General features: G+C 43.4%; 1 protein-coding gene across 14 annotated transcripts in view; it reads right to left on the minus strand.

Moving 5' to 3' along the window:
* Nucleotides 1–16,337, minus strand: part of ABI1 (abl interactor 1) — a 153,575-nt gene that overhangs the window by 83,441 nt on the left and 53,797 nt on the right. The window contains exon 1 of one of the 14 annotated variants that reach the window (XM_068235680.1): nucleotides 9,309–9,855. The exons of the other annotated variants lie outside the window; for them this stretch is intronic. The gene's annotated coding sequence lies outside the window, so the exon portion shown is untranslated. Of the gene's footprint in view, nucleotides 1–9,308; nucleotides 9,856–16,337 lie in introns of those variants that run through there. 14 annotated transcript variants of the gene reach the window in all.

A 16,337-nucleotide genomic window follows, 5' to 3' on the forward strand; every position in this document is an offset into this window, starting at 1 on the left:
GGTGGAGATTGGGAGTTGTGGAAGACCGACTACATCAGACTAAAATTTTCCAGCTTGCTCGATCGATACATTTGATTTTGTCCAGAAATTGGTCAAATCGCTGAACAGGCATGCTTGTTGCTCCACCGATGTTCATCCAATTCGACAAAATTATCGGATGGTCGATTGGGCAGTAATATCGGCAGATGTATGGCCAGCTTTACAGTGGGGGAACTGATCTCTGAATCAATCAGCCCATTGTTGGCTTGTGTGTGACCAGATTACCAGGCAGTCTTTCAAGAGGTGTGGAAGCACTTCCTAACAGAGCAATGAGGGAGTCAAATATGTGCCGATTGAAAAGACTTTAGGAAACCTCAGAAAAATATGCAGAAGATAAACAAACTACTTTCATACTTCTTGCTTTCCCCCCACTCATCCACGCACAGCATTCTAGGCCCATGTGCAAACATGCCCCGGCGCTATTTACTTTGTAACCTTGCTCACACACAATCTTGCCATAACCTTGCATGACTTGCATACTTCAAATGCTTTCAGATCAGGATTGTGACATCCAACCTAACACTGCCACAGGGACATTCATGTAACTTCTGACATCTAGCGAGCCACGTTCTGACTCCCCTGTAAAAAGCAGCAGTGGATACAGAACTACAACACCATACTTAGTGCAACCCCCTCTGTAAAACTGCTAGGCACCTACTTTATTATCCAGGATTACTACTCACCACTAATCTCTTAGAGGTTTTAAAAATCGGGCCTAAAATCAAATGCAAGTCCTGGACTATAGCATTGTCACGCTGTGGCACTTGAAGAGGAAAGAAACAAACGAGGGGCATTTTTGGCCAAATTTAAGCGCAGACTTTTTCTAAAACGCCCTGAAAACAGCTATACCATGCTTCTCTGTGGTGTAGTTCAGATTGGAGAATTCCGTCTGCGTTCCGCCCAGAAAAGCGCTGCATGAGCCATTTAGAGGCGATTTTGCCTCAATGGAAGGTATAGAAAAACGCAAAACGCTCACAAAATTGCTTTGTGCAGCGATTGCATTCGCGTTTTTAAGAATTCATTGTATTTATTCTTTTCCGGATCAGATAGTTCACTTCCTGACGTCAAAACGCAACTGCTTGGTAAAACTGCTTAAAAAAGCAAATGGGGCCTTAAAGAGAACCCGAGGTGTGTTTAAAGAATGTTATCTGCATACAGAGGCTGGATCTGCCTATACAACCCAGCCTCTGTTGCTATCCCAAACCCCACTAAGGTCCCCCTGCACTCTGCAATCCCTCATAAATCACAGCCATGCTGTGAGGCTGTGTTTACATCTGTAGTGTCAGTCTCAGCTGCTCCCCCGCCTCCTGCATAGCTCCAGTCCCTGCCCCCGTCCCTTCCCTCCAATCAGCAGGGAGGGAAGGGATGCAGGCGCGGACCGGAGTTCTGCAGGAGGCGGGGAGAGCAGCAGACTGACACTATAGAGATAAACACAGCCAGCTCTGACAAGCTGTTTGTCAGCAGCGTGGCTGTGAGTTATGAGGGATTGCTGAGAGCAGGGGGACCTTAGGGGGGTTTGGGATAGCAACAGAGGCTGGGCTGTATAGGCAGATCCAGCCTCTGTATGCAGATAATATTCTTCAAACCCACCTCGGGTTCTCTTTAAAAGGAATTCAATATGGCAGCCTCCATATCACTCATTGCAGGCGTCCTTCAGAGCACAACTAAGCCCAAAATTTAACAAGGCAAACTCCAATAGGAATCATGTAAGCTACTTTAAAAAGAGAAACTCTAACCAGGAATTGAACTTTATCCCAATCAGTAGCTGATAGTGATACCCCCTTTTACATGAGAAATCTATTCCTTTTCACAGACCATCAGGGGGCGCTGTATGGCTGATATTGTGCTGAAACCCCTCCCACAAACAAGAAAAGTAGGTACCCTTGGCAGTTTCCTGTCTGTGAACCTTGTTGCATTGTGGGAAATAGCCGTTTACAACTGCCAAAAAACCATGCAGCAGCTACATCACCTGCCAGCAGTAAAAATGTCACCATGTAATAAATGTCAGAATGTAAATCAGGGATTTAAAAGATTTTACAATGGGCAAACACTGACTAAATCATTTATACATAATTATTGTAAAAATGAAGCACTTTTTTATTACATTAATTTCACTGAAGATCCGCTTTAAGCAACAGGGATAAGCAATTTTAAGAAAAGCAATACGCTGACGTATGTAAGTTAGGCCCCGCTTACACAGTCCAAACCCCGCACAACCTTCGGGACAGTTTCGCTTTTCTCGAAACCGATCTTGCTCATCCAAGTAAAGCAACTGCAGAACCTCAAATAGCTCAAAGTGGGAGGAATTAGTGCATTGACAGGCGCAAAGCTACAGTCAAGCAGCACTACACAATAGACTTTCTATTTGAGAAACTCCTTTCAAAAAAAGTAATACTGTACTTCTAATTTTCACTAATCAAAAATAACTGGGGGGGAAAAAAAAAAAAAAAAAAAAAAAAAAAAAAAAAAAACGCAGTCTTAGGGCCTTTTTCCACTACACAGCTGAATCGCAAGTCTCTAGTGATTTTGTACATCGCTGGGGTTGCTACTTTATCATAGAAATCAAGAGAAGTATTTTCCACTATAGTGATTCGATTTGTAAATCGCAATCGCTTTCTGGAGCGATTTTAAGAGGGATAATGCAATGCAAATGAAAAATTGAAATGGCAATCGCTGGCGTTTGTGATTGCGATTGCCAGTGGAAAAGGGCCCTAGGCCCCCTGCAAATCGGATTTGTGATTCTGATTTTCCCTGGATTCTATCAAAAGAAAACCGCAGAAAGAACACAGCATGCAGTATGTGATTAAAAACCGCAAAGCAGAATCGCATGTAAAATTGCATGTAGTGTGCAAGAGGACACGGATTTGTCCTCCAATGCAATTATTTATGGGTGTAATATTACCTACGTGAAACTAATTAATAACTAGACAAGAATATACTTTGAGGCAGGGGTAAGAAACCTTTTTGGCTGAGAGAGCCATAAACGCCACATATTTTACAATGCATTTCTGTGAGAGCCATACCATATGTTTCAAACTGAGACAGTGTGCATGCGCAGCAGAGGGCTCACGCCCCTGTTTCCATGGTGATGTGTACACAGTTCATCCTTCAGGCAATGGAAGTGTCAGACATGTCTAAAGCTTCTCTTGGGTTTCAGCAACATCAGCAATTTCCCCGAGAGCCAGATAGGAGAAATACAGACTAACAGCTTGTACAATTAGCTAGCCGACTTGGGGGTTGAATCACTTTGGGCTGGTGCACACCAGAGCGGTTCTGAAGCATTTTTTTTTAAAACGCTTGCAGGGGGAAAACCGCTTGGCTAATGAAAGTGATTGGGATGGTGCACACCAGAGCTGGTCATTTTTTCCACAAATGCAAACTCTGGGGCTGCAGCATTTTTGAGATTTCTGAGGCATTTCTGCCTCAATGTTAAAGTATAGTAAAGTGGAAAACCGCTCTGGAAAATGCTAGATCAGAGAGGGTTTCCAAGCATTTTTGTTACAGAAGCTGTTCAGTAATAGCTTTACTGTAACAATATATGAAATCTGCTACACAAAAATGCTCCAAAAACGCGTAGAACCGTGTAGAAAACATGCCTAGAAATGCTCTGAAATCTGCTTCAAAAACCTCTAGCGTTTTGCAGATCTGCTAGAGGTTTTTGGTGTGCACTGGGCCTCAGTAGGATCTCGATCTACAAAGTTACTGGACCTGACAGGATCCAGGGTGGGACAATTGGAGCAGCTGTTAATTTTGGGCAGAGTGTGAGTAAATTAGTAGTGCATCTACAGCAGTAGCGTGCATAACTTTGAAAAGGTTACTTGCGCTGCCTGTTCTGTTTCGAATTCCCGCTTTATGTGTGAGGCATACTCCAGAAGACCCAGTCTGTATAGCAGTACAACTCCACACTGATTTAGAAACCTCCACAGGCAGTTTACTCGATGAAATAATGACTCCAAGTATAATCTGTGGCGCTAGTCTACTTTAGGGGACCCAGCGCAAATCCCCATAGACAATTGGAATTGTGCTGAAAACGGAACGAATTTCCGCTTTCAGCTTGTTTAAAACCCCACAAGTTATATATGTATGGAAAGGTAAGATTCTCCTCTAACGAATTCTGGCACTTTCGGTGAGAAAAAGCTTAAACTCACCGTGTAGGAAGCTCCGAAAGTCCGCAATCGTGGCTCCGTCGGCCATCTTAGCTCTGCTGCTGCTGTTTTTCTCCCTCCTCATTGGAGGGATTGTTAGCTGGGGGCGTGCCAGGAAGAAAAAGTGAACTCCACATGCCACCTAGTGGCTGTGGAATACAAGTCATTCTTGTATTGAAAACTGTCATTGTAATTGAAAACTTGCAAAAATACAAGAAATGGATTGAATGAAATAATATAAAAAAAAAATGAAAATAATTAAGGTGTGCGTGCAATCTCCACTATCCATGTGGACCTAGAGTAGGAATAAAAAGTTGTCCGAGCGAAGCGAGGACCGAGCCCGCAGCCCAGCGAGCGGGCAAGGGGACAGTGACTCCACTAAAGCAGGTGTGCGTGCAATCTCCACTATCCATGTGGACCTAGAGTAGGAATAAAAAGTTGTCCGAGCGAAGCGAGGACCGAGCCCGCAGCCCAGCGAGCGAAGCGAGCGGGCAAGGGGACAGGGACTCCACTAAAGCAGGTGTGTGTATAAATAACATTATTTTAATAATAATGTATTAATGTATTATAATACATTATTATTCCCATGCCCAGGTTCAGAGCAACTTATGTTTCATTACTCAGCCACTGGGTGGCGTGTGGAGTTCACTTTTTCTTCCTGGCACGCCCCCAGCTAACAATCCCTCCAATGAGGAGGGAGACAAACAGCAGCAGCAGACATCTAAAATGGCCGACGGAGCCACGATTGCGGACTTTCGGCGCTTCCTACACGGTGAGTTTAAGCTTTTTCTCACCGAAAGTGCCAGAATTCGTTAGAGGAGAATCTTACCTTTCCATACATATATAACTTGTGGGGTTTTAAACAAGCTGAAAGCGGAAATTCGTTCCGTTTTCAGCACAGTTCCAATTGTCTATGGGGATTTGCGCTGGGTCCCCTAAAGTAGACTAGCTCCTAATCTGTAGTATCTTTACTTGCGTTGAAAGCATACAAAGATGTTTTTTAGAGCATATTCATAGGTAAAAATATGATGCGACTACAAGCACAGCAGGATCTCCTCACTAACTGAACTCAACTGTTGCAGAAACATCTAGACAAGGCTGTTGAGCAGGGAGTTACAGTTGGGAAATGCTAAATAACTAAATCTTGCAGGGGGACTGGAATATACTATTACAAAGAATATAAATAATGTTAAATACCATTAAAGGAGGCTGTTGTGACAGCACACTCCCCGCTTGGTATCGGTAGATACCACTATATATAATACAATTTAACATTGAAAAACTATAAGTATAATTAAGACTTGTAGAGAAGAGAGAAAACATAAAACATAAACATTAATTCTTGAATGCAGATCTTTGAAGAATCTTCCATCACTGGAGAAAGGATGTAACTCAGTAGACTCGAAGGCATATCAGGCTGTTCCCTTGGATCGAGTAGATAAGACATCTTCATTTGAAGGCAGGAGTAAGACTGTCTCCATGATGGGTCTAAACAAAGTCTTAACACTACCATTTCTTGCTGTCTTCACTTTCACCTTGTAAACCTTTCCATCATCGCTAGTGATTGCCTTTATAAAGTGATCATTCATATCGGGTTTGTTCTTCAGAATTTTTTTAAGTGAAGTTAGCCTAGAAATAACTTGTTTCTTGTTATTTGTAAGCCTAATTCTTGGTGAACGAAACGGTAAAGGAGCTACCCAACTGTTAGTTTCATCCTTGAAGAATTCATTATTCAAGATGTTTATGAACTCTTTATCCTCAATGGAAGGAACTGTCTTATTGTCATCACGAGTTATTTGGAATATAGTGTCACCAAAGTCTTGATGAGAACTGTTCTTACAACTGATTTGCTTTTGTAGATCGCATGAAGTCTTTAAACTGAAACTCTCCTGAACTTGAAAGTTAAAAGGATGTTTAAGTGAATGAAAGCTGCATTCAGATTCTCTGATGTTGGTCTTGCATGAGAACACATCATAAGACTCTTGAAATGTATTTAAGCAAACATCTCCTATAATGACCCATCCAAAATCTAATTTCTGTGCATAAGGGGCATCATTTGGTCCATTGCATTGTTGTCGCACCTTATGGACTCTTGGGATATCTCTGCCTAAAAGAAGGAGAATCTTTGCATCATCATCAAGCGGTGGAATGTAACTGGCTATGTGTTTCATATGAGGATGATAAAGAGCCGCTTCTGGTGTAGGGATCTCTTCTCGATTGTTTGGCAACTGATCACATTCGAAAAGTGTTGGAAGTGAAAATTCTGTGTTTCCATACTCAGATGCTACCACAAAACCATGTACTCTTCTTCCAGATATCTTAACCAGGCCTGAGCAAGTTCGTAAAGTATAGGGCCAGGTTTCTCCTTGAATATTGAACACGTTGAAGAATTCTGGACTTGCTAATGAACGATTGCTCTGGTCGTCAAGGATAGCATACATCTTCACTGCGCTCTGTGGTCGTCCTTCTGGATATACCTTGACCAGACATATTTTACTGCATGACTTTCTGTGGAATCCTTCTTCACATACCTCAGTACATTTTGTGGATACAGATGCTGTCATTTCCTCAGTACTCTCCCCGCCATAACTTGGTGTGGTCTTTGAGGCTTGAGCAGTTTGAAGCACTTCTTTGGGAGAACTAGGATGATAAGCCGTTATGTGTTTATCACTGTTGCAGTCAAAACATTTGACAGGAACTTTACAGTCTTTAGCAAAGTGGTCTGTAGATGCACAACATCTATAACAAATATCGTGTTCTCTGAGGAAAGACTTGCGCTCTTCAAAGGGCATTTGTTTAAACACACGACAATTTCTAAGAGGGTGTGGCTTGTTATGAATAGAACATTGATACCTAGGATCATTTTCCTTGACTTGCTGTGATTTAAAATCAGAGTCTTGAGAACTTGAGAAGATTCCAGTATTCTTGACATAGATAGAGTTCCGTGAGTCCTTAAACTTGCCTTGAGTATCGCAATTTAAAGGTGTTGAAGGAAGAACTGTAGTATCAAAAAATAAAAAGCTTGGGTCATTCTTTACAGTAGCTATGTCTCTAATGAATTTGGAGAAAAAAGAAAAAGGTGGAAAGGATACTTTATATTCCTGTTTATATTTAGATCCTTTCTTTGCCCATTCACTCTGAATATTCGGTGGCAACTTCTGTACAATTGGGTTTACACCATGAGCTGTATCCAAGTAGACAAGACCTGGAAGGTGTGGGTCTGCCTTGGCTCTTTCTACTTCAAGAAGAAGGTCGCTTAATTCTTGAAACTGGTGGTTGTCCTTGTTAGACAGTTTTGGGAAGTTTCGAAGTCTCTTGAATAAGGCAAGCTCAATAGCTTCAGAACATCCATAAACTCTCTCTAATCTCTCCCAAACTATGTTAAGACCCGTTGCTGGATCATCGCAATGAACAGATTTCAGTCTTTTAACTTGTTCTGATGACTGCGGTCCCAACCATTTGATAAGTAGGTCAAGTTCTCCTATAGGCTCAATCTCCAGGTTCTGGATTATAGTCTTGAATGTAGCTCGCCAACCTCTGTAGTTTTCTGGTTGATCATCAAATTTCGTTAGTCCAGAGTTAAGAAGATCTCGGCGAATCATATACTTGCCAACTTCTTCAATTTCAGACTTTTCTGATTTTATTTCTGTACGTGGAAATGCGTCACCACTGCAGACAGTATGTGGCTTGTGCTGTTCCAGTGGTGATGTAGAGAATGGAGATGCAGATGCGTTTACTCCAGGCGAGGGTTTGATCTGTGTGATGTTTGGAGCATGGGAGCTTGAAAAAGACTGTGTTATGAGATTCATGGGATTTGTTCCAATTGGTTGTGATATTTCTTTGTGATTATATCTTGCTGAGGTCTGACAAGGTGTATAGATTTGTTCTCTTGGACTTGTAGTGTTGGACAGCATAGCAGAATCCTTCAAAGGTACAGTGTTAAACTGAGATTCATGTTTTAACGATATGCATTCTGGCTGTTTACTTGCTGAACAGGTAGGTGCAGAGACTTCAGCTGTAAGTAGGGGAGTATATCCATTGTTCTGGTTCAGAACAAATTGCAAAGTTCGTTTAGCAGGATCGTCAGCAGACTTTAGGCTAGGGTAATTAATTCCTTCTTTCTCTTCCACAGCTTGTTCGAAGACCTTTAACCTTGCTAGAGCTGCTGCTTCTTCTCTTTTCTTTTGCAGAAGTTCTAACTGGGCCTCTGTCTCTGCCTGCACACGTGTTGCTTCTGCCTGCACACGTGTTGCTTCTGCCTGTGCTTCTGCCTGCACACGTGTTGCTTCTGCCTGTGCTTCTGCCTGCACACGTGTTGCTTCTGCCTGTTTGCGTGCTGCTTCCGCCTGTTTGCGTGCTGCGTCCGCTTTAAGAGTCGATTCTTGTTCAAAGCAATAAGATTGTGCTTTCGCAGCCTCTGCTTCTGCACGGGCTTTGACTAACTGAATGCTTAATGCTGACCTCTGGGAGAGTGACTGCAGCGATTTGCTTGATCTAGTAAATCTGTGAGAGGTTGCTTGCACTGACAGTTTTTTTTGAGTGTCTAGAAGAAATAGAGGTACAGGATGTAGTTTCGATCAAATTTGCTATCCTATTCTCTAACTGTAACTTGGCTTCCATAAACGTAACATGTCTCTGTTGATCAGCAGTGGTAAAGTCATTCAACTCTTTTGACGCTTGTTCTGTACTAACTTGCGATAGAAAGGAAGAATATTTTTCAGAGAGTTTCCTGTAATTTTCATATGTCTTCTTAAGTCTTGTAAGTGCATTGTTTAATTGCTCTCCATTACTGCCAGTCTTCTCAATATCAGATATGTGTTGCAGCGTTTTTATCCACAATTCAGACAGACTATGAAACATTCCTTCACTTTCTGCTTCATACCTCTCTCTTGCCTTTAGAGAAAGATGTATTGACCGCCTTGTTCTCTCAGGTAGTACAACATGTTTATCTGAATCATCTTGACCGAGCATTAATTCATCTTCTATGTTAATAGAATGCATAGAAATAGACATGCTCTATGGCTGCAGATATGATGCTTATGAATCTTATCACTGGGTGATAAACTTAATAGCGATAGTCCCAAACAGAAGAAATGTACAATTTCTGAAGCAGTCTGTACTCACTGTATTCACTGTAGGAAGGCAGACAGGCAATTCTTGTACTTTTTTGCTGAACGTCTATTTACTCTTTGTAGACTTGTGTTTGAGGTGTAGCTAGGTAATCCTTTATCGTATTGCAGATCAGTCCTTTACTGATGAGATGACAGGAAATCCCATTACCTTCTTGCAGATATCATATTTTTACTGTTCTGTTTCGAATTCCCGCTTTATGTGTGAGGCATACTCCAGAAGACCCAGTCTGTATAGCAGTACAACTCCACACTGATTTAGAAACCTCCACAGGCAGTTTACTCGATGAAATAATGACTCCAAGTATAATCTGTAGTATCTTTACTTGCGTTGAAAGCATACAAAGATGTTTTTTAGAGCATATTCATAGGTAAAAATATGATGCGACTACAAGCACAGCAGGATCTCCTCACTAACTGAACTCAACTGTTGCAGAAACATCTAGACAAGGCTGTTGAGCAGGGAGTTACAGTTGGGAAATGCTAAATAACTAAATCTTGCAGGGGGACTGGAATATACTATTACAAAGAATATAAATAATGTTAAATACCATTAAAGGAGGCTGTTGTGACAGCACACTGCCACACTAAGCTGTGCTGCTTGAGCAGTGTAGCTTAGTGAATCAACCCCTACTGATTTGACGGTGAGCCAGATGTAGCCATCAAAAGAGACTTTCCTACCCCTGCTTTGAGGTATATTTTCTTCTATAGGTTCGTACACACGTCCAACAAAGTGTACACCCAACACTACGACATGACCGACCCCAGGAAAAACTGCTTACACAACTTGTATTTTCCACGCGCCAACAAACAATGACCAACTCATTTGCATACTGCACACCCAAGCGAAACGGACTACACGACATGACTGCATTCAAAACATACATACATCATTTAACCACTTCACAACTGAGGGGTTTTACCCATTCAGCATCCGAGCAATTTTTACCTTTCAGCGCTCTTCCCATTCATTCATTTATAACTTTATCATTACTTATCACAATGAAATGAACTATACCTTGTTTTTTTTTTGCCACCAATTAGGCTTTCTTTAGGTGGTACATTATGCCAAAAATTATTTTATTCTAGATGTGTTTTAATGGGAAAATAGAATACAATTTGGGGGGGGGGGGTCGGAAGATATTTTTCAGCCATTATAGTTTTTAATTAATGCATGCTACCATAATTAAAATCCATGTAATTTGCCCATTTGTCCTGGTTATTACACCATTTAAATTATGTCCCTATCTCGATGTTTGGTGCCGATATTTTATTTGGAAATAAAGGTGTATTTTTTCAGGTTTTGTGTCCAACCCGAATTACAGGCCCATAATTTATAAAGTAACAGTGTTATACCGTCTTGACAAATATATAAAGAGTTCAGTCCCTAAGGTAACTATGTTTTTTTTTTTTTGTTATGTACATTTTTTTTTTTTTTTTTTTTTTTTTTTTTTTTTTTTTTACAAAAAAAAAATTGGTAACATTTGGGGAGTAATGAGTTAATTTAAAATTGTATTGGTTTATAAAAATGTTTTTTGACGGTAGTTTTACTATTTGGCAACAAGATGGCCACAGTCATTTTTTGTGAATGGTCCTGTAAGCGTAGTAAGTACGCTTACAGGAAGTGTAGTGTGGATGGGAATTTTTTTTTTTTATTATTTTTTTACACAATGGATCGCGCAGCTTCTCCTGGAAGCAGCCGATCATTGCTGCAGAGACATAGATCAAGAACGGGAACGGTGTTTCTGTTCATTGATCTCCAGGCGAGCGGGCGTCAGCGTGCACGAGTGCGGGAGCGCATGCACGTGTGAGCGGGAGTGCGGCGGGGGTGCATATATCTACGCTCCGGGCGGAGAAATGAAGTTAAAATGATTGTAGATATACTGTACCCGGGCGGCGAAGTGGTTAAAGTACTTTGTACGCACCTGGCCAACTGCGCGATATCAGTCCAACAGTCATGGGAGTTGGGAAAACCATCTCTTATCAGTCGCACATCTAGTGGTTTGCCATGCGTATACACGTCTGACTGTCGCCCAACACCCCAATATCAGAGGACATACAGGCGGTTTGGTTGAGCGTGTGTATCGGCCTTTAATTTGAGGGAAGGAGGGGAAATAGACTGCTGTTGATCAGTATCAGCTTTCCAGCCCTACATGTTGAAGCAGGTTATTCTGAGTGCTAGCTGACAATGCCTGCAAATGTCAAAACTGCTCCAATGACTCACACATTCTTCCAAGAACACAAAGAGCAGAATCTTCAGCTGCATTCTGTAATGCTCAATACGTGGACCTGCCTCAATCACTCGGCACGCAATACACTACGGTACAATACTGGTAATTTCATGAAACAAGGCCACTGCCTAATAAGAATCTTACTGCAACAGTTAACCACTGCAGAGCCAAGCTTTTAGACTGTTAAAGAGAAACCCCAGTTAAAAAAAAAACAAAAAAAAAAAAAACAAAAAAAAAAGTGCTTCATTTTACAATATTTATGTATAAATGATTTAGTCAGTGTTTGCTCATTGTAAAATCTTTCCTCTTGATTTACATTCCGACATTTATCACATGGTGACATTTGTAATGCTGGCAGGTGAGGTCAGTGGAAGGAGATGCTGCTTGCTTTTTTTGGCAGCTGTAAACCACTATTTCCCACAATGCAATGAGGTTCACAGACCGGAAACTGTCAGGACCTTGGTCCTGACATCACACTGTGGGAGGGGTTTCACCACAATATCAGCCATACAGAGCCTCCTGACGATCCATTTGAGAGAAGGAAAAGATTTCTCATGGAAAAGGGGGTATCAGCTACTGATTGGGATGAAGTTCAATTCTTGGTCACGGTTTCTCTTTAAATCTCTGTATGGCATGCCCATTTATCAATCTTTTGGAGGTGTATTGTGTTAATGAGTAACTGCACCTTTCCTTTGTAGTCTGCCTAACCCTCCTGCATTGCATTTGAGGCTCATTGTGGATCAAATAATATGACCAAATACACATTGAATATCAATTCTTTCTTGATCTCTCTTCTATTTTGTAATGCCTCAATTTGCAATGTGTTGGTTTCTTTTCCCCCTTTTTGCTAAAGTTCCTCCTTAAGTGAACAACTGGTTTCCCACAATGCATCACTACGGAATAGTCAAATTATCTATTTATGCCCTGGTAGTAATGCATGGTTGCTCACTTAAAGCTTAATTCTCACAAATACCTTCTGTTTTAAAGCGGGATGGTCACCATAAAAATCAAATTTCAGCAGCAACTGGTCTGAGTTTATTAACCACTTGCCGACCGCACGCTTATACCGTGCGTCGGCAAAGTGGCAGCTGCAGGACCAGCGACGCAGTACTGCGTCGCCGGCTGCAGCCTGATTAACGAGCGATCGCGCGGCTACAGCCGCGCGATCGCTACGTCACACTCTTCGGCCCCCATGTGACTTCAGCCCGCCGGCCAATCAGCAGCGCCGGCGGGCTGTAAAAATTCAAATTGGCCTATAGAATGAGTATAATACAGTTTGTTTACGTAACAAACTGTATTATACTGCCTGCCTCCCGCTGGTGGTCACACTTAGCGATCGACCACCAGCGAGGAGAGCAGGCACAGTAAGAGTGCACACACAGACACTTTAGGAGCCCCACAGACCCCCCGATCACCCGCAGCACCCATCAGACACCCCCCTGTAGCCCGCAGATCAGACCTAACCACCCCCCATATCACCCATCAATAAATCCCTGTCACCACCTGTCACTTCTATCCATCAGAGCAGACCCCCAACTACCCCTTAGGGGTATCTGATCACCCCCACACCTCCAGATCTCCCCCCGACCCCCCCCTGTATACTGAACCTATCTATCTCCCCTGCATCTGTCTATCTCCCCAGTGATCAGCTGCCAATCACCTATCAGTCACCTGTCAATCATCCCTTGTCACCACCTGTCACTGCCCCCCATTAGATCAGACCCCCAACTGCCCCTTAGGGGTATCTGATCACCCCCCACCCCTTCAGATCTCCCCCCCCCCCGTATACTGCATCTATCTTCCCTGTAATTGCCCGCTGATCAGCTGTCAATCACCTATCCGTCACCTGTCAATCATCCCTTGTCACCACCTGCCACTGCCCCCCATCAGATCAGACCCCCAACTGCCCATTAGGGGCTTCTGATCACCCACCCACCCTTTCAGATCCCTCCGAGACACCCCCCCCCCTGATCACATCAGCAGTCCATTGTTTACATCTGTTTTTCCCTGTAAACACCCACTTATCACCCGTCAATAACCCATCTATCACCACCTGTCACTCCTATCCATCAGATTAGACCCCCAACTACCCCTTAGGGGTATCTGATCACTCCCCACCCCTTCCGATCCTCCCCACACCGTCCTAGTTCATTGATTGCGTATATTCTCCCCCCTGCCATTGTGTATCTTATCTCCTGTCTGTAAGGCTTGATTGTGCTTTGTTTGGCTACAATTGTCTCAATTGCACTGTGATTGGCATCGATTGTCGTGTGATTGGCTTCGATTGTCACGTAATTGGGCTTCGATTGTCGCGTGATTGGCTTCAATTGCCCGTAATTGGTTTTGATTGTGCCAATTGCCCACTGATTGGCTGTTTTGCCCTGTGATTAGCATCGATTGTCGTGTGATTGGCTTCAATTGTCACGTAATTGGTTTTTGATTGTCACGTTATTGGATTCAATTGGTCCGTGATTGGCTTTGATTGCGCCGATTGCTGTAATTGTGTTGTAATTGTCTCGTGATTGTTTTTGATTATTTGTGATTGCTCTCTGATCCCCAACCCCCCCCCCCCCCCCCCCCTCACCATCACCATCACTATCACTATCCTAGTGATCTAAAAACTTTTTTAGTATCACTAGTGGTAACAAACAGTTAGGCCAGTTATCTAAGCAAAAGGGTTGTTAGTGTCAGTTAGTGCTCAGCCCACTGCACCACAGTCACTAATTAGCGTCATCACTGTCGCTAATCAGCATTGGTACTATATAGTATCTGTAAGTGATTATTAGTGATCACAGTCAGATCTATATTAGGGTCTCTAGGATCCACAAAAAAACGCAGTGTTTGCCCGATCAGACCTGATCGTTCGCCTGCACTGCGTTCAGCCCGCCCCACCGCAGTGACAGAAATTTCTTTTTTCTGATCACTGCAAAAAACACTGTACACAAGCTGTGGCACTGTAAACATCAGTTTTGATTTTTTTTATCTAAACTCAGTGACCACAGCTTTCTACCTCTCAAGTACTCCCTTTCGCTAGGTAGGTGCTCTTTTCCTGGGTAGTCTCAGAGGAATACCTCCTAAATTTAGCAGGCCACCATGGCAAAAAAGAGGTTTTCCAATGAAGACATCTACAGGTACATGGACCAGTCGGATGAGGATGATTGGGTCGACTTATTCGACGAATCTTCGGGTTCAGAGTACGATCCTGTAGACAGCAGTGGCTCTCAGACCGATAGTTCCGATGACGAGGTTGAGGTCCCGGCTAGAGCCAGGCGTACCACACCCCATGTCACTGGACTGCAGGTGGCGGAAGATCAGTCTCAAGGGCAGCAGAGTGGCGCTGATCTGATTTTTCTTGGTGAGGCATGCACCAGCAGCGCAGCATCTCCTGGGCCTATCAACACCAGTACTTCCGCAGAAGACCCTGATGAAGTGGCGGACACCATCCTGGAAGTAGAAACTGGTTCGGTGGTACGTGAATTAAGATCCGATCCGCAGCCACCAAGTAGACGGGCCCGTACTCCCATTGGTTTTCCAGAGGTGCTGGCAAACCCTGATTGGCATTCCCCTGATCCCGCCGCACCCATACTGCCCCCTTTCACCGCCCAGTCTGGAGTCCAGGTGGAGACAGTTGAACTAGGATCGGCCCTAGACTTTTTTGAACTGTTCCTCACCCAGGATCTCCTTGACTTAATTGTGGCTGAGACCAACCTATATGCCACACAATTTATAACCGCCCATCCGAAAAGCTGCCACGCCCAGCCTTTTCGGTGGAAACCACTCCAAGTTTCCGAACTTAAAATTTTTTTGGGCCTTCTCCTCAACATGGGTATTACTAAAAAAAATGTATTGCGCTCTTATTGGTCTACACGCCAAATACATAACATGCCCGTGTTCTCTGCTGCCATGTCCAGGACGCGATTTGAGATCATCCTGCGCTTCCTGCATTTCAATGACAACGACACTTGTCATGAAAGAGACCACCCAGCTTATGACCGGCTCCACAAAATTCGGCCCCTCATAGACCACCTGTCATCCACATTTGCAGATGCTTATACCCCTGAACAGAACATCTGTGTAGATGAGTCCCTCGTACATTTTACCGGGCGCCTTGGCATTAAACAGTACATCCCAAGCAAGCGCGCCCGGTATGGGGTGAAACTGTATAAGCTCTGTGATAGGGCCACAGGCTATACATCTCGTTTTAGGGTCTATGAGGGAAAAGACTCAAAATTGGAGCCGGTCGGATGTCCTGACTACCTGGGGAGCAGTGGAAAGATTGTGTGGGACTTGGTGTCACCCTTGTTCCAGAAGGGGTACCATCTTTATGTGGACAACTTTTACACAAGTGTGGCCCTCTTTCAGCACTTAAAGTTAGAAGGAATCCGATGCTGTGGCACCGTGCGGCCTAGTCGCCGGGGCTTCCCCCAACAGCTCGTTAACACCAGACTTCAACGGGGGGAGAGGGCCGCCTTGTGTACCGATGACTTGCTCTCGGTGAAATAGAAGGACAAGAGGGACGTTTACCTTCTGTCTACCATTCACACAGACACGACAGTACAAATTACACGGGCAACAGAGGTCATTGAAAAGCCCCTCGCCGTCCACAGCTATAATGCCAACATGGGAGGGGTGGACTTCAATGACCAGATGTTAGGGCCCTATTTAATTTCCCGGAAAACCAGACGCTGGTATAAGAAAGTGTCTGTGTATTTAATTCAATTGGCGATGTACAACAGCTTTGTTCTCTACAGTAAGGCTGGGAGAACTGGATCTTTCCTTCAATTCCAGGAAGA

This window comes from Hyperolius riggenbachi, chromosome 5, assembly GCF_040937935.1.
Source record: "Hyperolius riggenbachi isolate aHypRig1 chromosome 5, aHypRig1.pri, whole genome shotgun sequence".
In the NCBI taxonomy this organism is placed as follows: domain Eukaryota; kingdom Metazoa; phylum Chordata; class Amphibia; order Anura; family Hyperoliidae; genus Hyperolius; species Hyperolius riggenbachi.